Source organism: Physeter macrocephalus, chromosome 2 (assembly GCF_002837175.3).
Source record: "Physeter macrocephalus isolate SW-GA chromosome 2, ASM283717v5, whole genome shotgun sequence".
NCBI classification, from domain to species: Eukaryota; Metazoa; Chordata; class Mammalia; order Artiodactyla; family Physeteridae; genus Physeter; species Physeter macrocephalus.
Window position 1 is genome coordinate 105,640,133 of NC_041215.1, and position 6,199 is coordinate 105,646,331.

At 39.3% G+C, this 6,199-nt stretch overlaps 1 protein-coding gene across 1 annotated transcript in view; it reads left to right on the forward strand.

Annotated features, from left to right (window-relative positions):
• Window positions 1-531, forward strand: part of CDK15 (cyclin dependent kinase 15) — a 111,380-nt gene extending 110,849 nt beyond the window's left edge. The window contains exon 19 of the mRNA XM_007103986.3: window positions 47-531. The gene's annotated coding sequence lies outside the window, so the exon portion shown is untranslated. The remainder of the gene's footprint in view (window positions 1-46) is intronic.
• The last annotated feature ends 5,668 nt before the right edge of the window (window positions 532-6,199 follow it).

Genomic DNA, 6,199 nt, shown 5'->3' on the forward strand with positions numbered 1-6,199 from the left:
GAGAAGAGAACTTCTGAATAATTTCATTCATTTCGTTATTTGATAGAGTGATCCCTGGGCCAGAAGGAGAACAGGACAGACAGGAGACAACAGTTGAAAGACTTTGGAGACAGAGCTGGTGCTTGCAGAGGCCTGTCACTCCTGTGGTCACTTACAATTTCCTGCAACAAAAGGACTTCTGTGGCAAGGAGAGGATTAGTCTAAAGTTTAGAAAAGTCTCCAGGGAAGGTGGTTTCTTGGATAAAGTTGTCAATGAAAGGAGTCTTGCTTAAGACTCTTTGTTATGATTTCCTAGGGGGCGCTTCTTCCTTCACTAACTGGATTGTCAAAACACATTACCACCCCATCCCAGCCAGATTTCGGGAGTTTGGATTGAGCTGCTGGTTAGAATTAAATTTCAGGCTGTCTCCTTCTACTGAATCCTAATTGTCTGTGATGACAGCAAAAGTGATGAGTAATCTCAGCTCTGACTTGATGGCAGAGATACTGAATAGATAGATAAGAGCAAAGAGTTCCAAAGTTGTAATTCAAGTCCTGTTGCACCATGAGATACACATGCTTGTGTGCACACACATAAGCCTCAAATAAAATGAGAGATCTGTCTCGGCTAACATGTGTTTCATTTTCTACAATGGGTCCTCCTAAAAGAAGCCGGGGAAACTCAAATTACTTCATCTGGGGATGATCTACTCAGGAAATGTAGTAGCCTAGAAACCAGAGACCGCTATATATCCTTTAGAAGAACAAGGAGGAACTAATTAAGAGAGAATTTAAAAATAGTACCTATGCACTCAGAGTCTGAGATGGAAGGAGGAAAAATGTACACAGATAGTCCAAAGAAATCTACCTTACTGAGTATTTGATTTTAGTAAGGCATTTGACAAAGCCTTTCCAGATATACCTGAAAGATGAAACTGTGTGGGCTGGATGATGAGGCAGATATATGTGCTCAAAGAACAGTGGCCTTACTGGAGAAAGGCCAGCAGTGGTGTGGTACAAGTTTCAGCCCTAAGTCCTATTCTGGTCAAATGTTTTTATTATTAATCACTTGAATAAAACTAGAGAAGGCACACAATTTATTCATATAAATCATTAAAGTAAGTACTGTTATTACTCATTTATTACTTCCATTTTACAAAAGAGGAAACTGAGGCTCAGAGAAGTTAACTAACTCCTTTGTGGTAGTACAGCAGAGGTAAGGTACACACCTGAGGTCTGGCAGTCTCCAATGTCTATGATCTTTCCGGTAATCACATACCTATCAAATCTGTAGAATACACAACTCTTGAAGAGGCAGCTGATATTTAGCATTGGATCATGATTCAAAAGCCTGAGATCTTGCTAAAAGCTAATGTGTAGCATTACACACCTATTAGAATGATCAAATTCCAGAACACTGACAGCACCAAATGCTGCCAGGGATGTGGAGCAACAGGAACTCTCATTGTTGGTGGAAGTGCAAAACGGTACAGACACTTTAGAAGACCCTTTGGCAGTTTCTTACAAAACTAAGCATACTCTTACCATAGATCCAGCAATCATGCTCCTTTGTATTTACCCAAAGGAGTTGAAAAGTTATGTCTACACAAAAACCTGCACACAGATGTTAATAGCAGCTTTATTCATAATCACCAAAACTTTAAAACAACCAAGATGTCCTTCTGTAGATAAGTGGATAAATAGACTGTGGTACATCCAGACAAGAGAATATTATTCAACACTAAAAAGAAATGGAGCTATCAAGCCATGAAAAGACTTGGAGGAACCCTAAATGAATATTACTAAGTGAAAGAAGCTGATCTGAAAGTCACATATTACATCATTACAACTATTTGACATTCTGGAAAAGGCAAAACTATAGAGACAGTAAAAAGATCGTGGTTGCTAGGGGAGGGAGGGAATGTTGAATAGATGGTGCACAGAGGATTTTCAGGACAGGGTAACTATGTATGATACTATAATGGTGGATACAGATATACATCATTCATCAAAAATTTGTCCAAACCCATGGAATATACAACACCAAGAATGAATCCTAATGTAAAACGGACTTTGGATGATAATGATGAGTCAATGTAGGTTCATACAGTGTAACAAACGTAGCACTCTGTGGAGGGCATTGGTAATGGGGCAGGCTGTGCATGTGTGGGGGAGGGGTGTATGGGAGCTCTCTGTACCTTCTGCTGAATATTGCTGTGAACCTAAAATTGCTCTGAAAAATAAAGTCTATTAAAACCAAACCAAAAGAAAAAAACCCCAGAAAATAAAAAAAAACTGATGAGCAACAGCCAATACATTCCTATCAAATTTCATCTGGTTTAATTTCTTACACTTTAGGCTTAAAATGTCAACAAGTTAAGTAAGGCTTAGTGGAAGTTGGCACTTTTAAGTATAATATGAATTAATAGTATGTCTGGCTGCCCACAAAAGATAATGCTAATACTTGTGGGTGATATAAATGAAGGAAAAAGAGGGTGTCCCAGAGAAGGGAATTAGTCAGATCACATCTAAATTATTGTTAAATTTCACTCTACCCATCACACTTTAAAAGAAACATCATATTGAAATAAATATTTATTGTGCATCTATTAGTTTACAGATTTAATCCTGTTTAATCCTCTTAACAGGTAAGGGGTAGGTGTAATTATTCCCTGCCTTGCAGAGAAGAACACAGAACTTAATTTAAGCATCTAGGATTTGATGCTCAGACTCTGTCCCCAGAGTCTGGGCTGCAGGCTCCAAGGAGGGCTGCTAGGAGAACAGAGGGTACAGAGACCAGGGCACAAGAAGGAATACTCCAAAAAGGGAAAACCCAGGGGCAGAGAAATTCCCTTCAAGGAATTGAGGGTTCTCATGGAGCAAAGGGGCTGGCTCTCTGCTGGGTGGCTGTAGAGCCGGGACAAATACATACATTGAAAGCTCAGAGATGGTATTCTTGATACAGCAGGAAGAGTTCTCCAAAAATTTCACCTGTCCACCAATGAAATGAGTTCCCACAGCAGTAGTGGACTTCCTTTGTGCCCCAAAAGAGATAGAAAGCTGTAGGAGGGATTCCCATATTGGAAATTAGAATAGCTGACCCCTAAGTTCCCATCTAATTCAAAGATGTCTAATACGGGCTTTTGAAGAGCTGTGGACCGACTATACTTGGAATTATAGTAAGATCCTATTGTTGTAAGAACAGGTAGGCTCGTTTGGGGGTTTTTTTTAAGGATTTTTTAAAAAGTAAAAATTGACAAAATTATTCTCTTTAATTATAATGGAAGATAAATCATGCTTGTGTTTCCTTCTTTTTCTCCTTTAATGAATGGATTTGCCTATTCAAAAGCTTAATAAAAATTATGTATGAAACACCAAAACATTATTCTAATCTTCGTTTCTTCCTTGATTCTATCAAAGGAGCATTCCTGCTGTTTGTGCATATTTTTCTCCTCCCATGTTTTTGTTGATTCCTTTGTATAGGCATATACCTGACTTTAAAAAACATGAGTTATTTTTGTTCAATTAGATGTATTAGTTATTTAATAACGCTTACTTTTTCAGTCACTAGTGCTACTCACCTAGTATTTCTGTCTCGCAGACTCCATAATTGGATGGCACTTCCTGGCTCTCTGGTGGATGAATAGGGTTGTATGATTAGAGCTAGCCAATGAATTGTGAGTGGAAGTGATATGTATCACTTCTGAATCAAGCATTTATTTGATTGCCAGTGCAAGACCCTCCAGATCTCTCTTTATTTTTCCCTCTGTTACAGTGACCAGCAGCATTCAAGATGGTCCCAGAATGAAAGGATGTAGAACGGAGTCCCCAGATGATGTATAATGAATATATAGTGAGAAAAAAAAATAAAACTTTGTTTTAATCCATTAATATTTGGAGATTATTTGTTACTGCAGTGTAACCTAGCCTATCCTGACTATTCTAGGTCACATAAAACATGTTGGTCACTGTCCAACAGGGCAGTTACTACCTACATGTGACTATTTATATTTAAATTTAATCAAGATCAAATTTAGTTCCTCAGTCACACTAACCACATTTCAAGGCCTCCATAGCCACATGTGGCTAGTGGCTACCATAATGCACAATGCAGATATAGAACATTTCCATTATTGCAGAAAGTTTTGCTGAACAGTGCTGACATAGAGTGGTAGGATTTTTATGAGAGTTGGTAACGTTGTCTTCTAACATTTCTTGATATTTTAAGTGCACATCCAATACCACCTTGGAGTTATTCTCAAAAATTTTTGCCTTTTTATAATGAAATCCCTGGGAACATCCAATGGAAGTTACTTTCTGGAAGACAGTAAATTACTCTGAGCAGTTACATTTCTTAGAACCAAAGTGCTCAGACTTTCCTGAAGGTTACATTGACTGACATCTTTTTGTTACTCTCAACACCTTTCATAAATGAATTCCCAGAGAAGTTTTATTTTAGTCCATCCTCTCTGAATCTATTCACATTTTCTACTTCTAACTCCTCTCCATCCCTAAGTAGGTTAATAGGCACCTGGTATAAGATCTGAGTTTATTGGCATTCTTGTAAACAATTGTTTCTTTTGTAAGAACTGTCACTGGATATTACAAGAAAAATCTTGCGGGAGCCCAAAACTGAACGAAGATATAAAATAATCCTTCCCATCTATTCATTAATTTAGTCCACAAACATCTGGACAGTAGAAATATAAAAACGTTCCCCCAAGGATCCTGTAGTCAACTGGGGCATTAGGTGGAAATAAATACAAGATCCAATTACACTTCTGTCCTCCCTGTCATAGAGGAGATGACAATTAATCTTTGTCTTCAAGCGAGAGTTTTCCAGGCAGGCAATTGGCGGGGGCGTGGGGAGGAGGGTGAAAAGAAGATAGCCCTGTGTGTGGGAAGTAAAGAAAGGACAGGATGGTTTTTGGCGTAAGAAATTGAAAACCCCCATTCAGTGGCTTAATCCATGAGGATATTAGGTCACATAAGAAATCTAGAAGTACCTAGTTCCAGGATTGATTAACTGATGGGTCAAAGACATCATCAACAACTCAGGTTCCTTCTGTCTTTCTTCACTGCATCTTCGTTGTCCTTCATTGCCTTAATTCTCAGGCTGGTTCCTATCATGGTCACAAGATGCTGCCACAGCCCCAGGCATCACATACAGGTATGACAATGTCCGGTAGAAGAAGAGGATGTCTCTTCCTGTGTGCTTATTTTTCAAAGAAAGCATAGTTCTCTTCACATCTTACCAAACAGACGGTCACACATCCATTCCTAAACTGCCAGCAAGAGAAATTAGATGACTGCTTTAGAATGGTCAGGATTTGCTACTGATCTGAAGCAGGGATCACTTTTCTGAGGGGCAAGTTCCTGAATAATCAGTTTTCTCTTAACTGGGGAAGAAGTGAGGAATGACTGTTGGACAGTCGACCAAAGAATCTGCCACGGCAACTGTCTGTGGGGTGTAGTGGTGCAGGGAGTGGTGGGAGATGAAGAATGGCTGTAAGGTTTCCAGTCTGTGGGCCTGGATGACTTGTTATATCATTTTTAGTCAGGCAATTAGTTCAGGAGAGGAGGCTATGCGCTCATTTCTGGACATCTTCAGTTGGAGGTGTACATCAGACAATTGGAACTGCTGGCCTGGGACTAGGAAATGAAGACTGGCTATATGCGGGCATCACCTACATACATGTCACTGAAGTCCCAAAGGTGTGATTCCCCAAGAGAACATATACAAAGAGAAGAAACACAAGGGTGGAAGAAAGAAGAATTCGCAAAGGAAACAAAGTATTAATGGCTAGAAATTGGAGGGGTGGGGCAGAAAACTAGAATCATTCTGGGTGATAAAAGTCAAGAAGAGTGTTCCAAGACTGAGGGGCCCACAGAGAAAATGTCAGAGGGGTGTAAACCAAGACAGGCCATGGATTTTGGTGGCTACTGGTCATGGGTGACCTCTAAGGGAGCAACTTCCATGGAATGGTGGTCATAGAAAGATACAACAGATTAAAGAGAGAGTGAATGGTAAGAAAGTAGAAGCAGGACATATCTTTCAGAAACTATCACAAAAGGATGAAAAAGATGGAGTACTAGCTAGAATGTGGAAGCAGCAAGAGAGTTCCTTTTCTTTTTTGTTTTTTTTTCTTTTTTAGCACAGGAGAGAACTATGCATTTTATGGAGTGAAGGAAAAAGAAAGAAAGAAGTTGGGAGAATCAT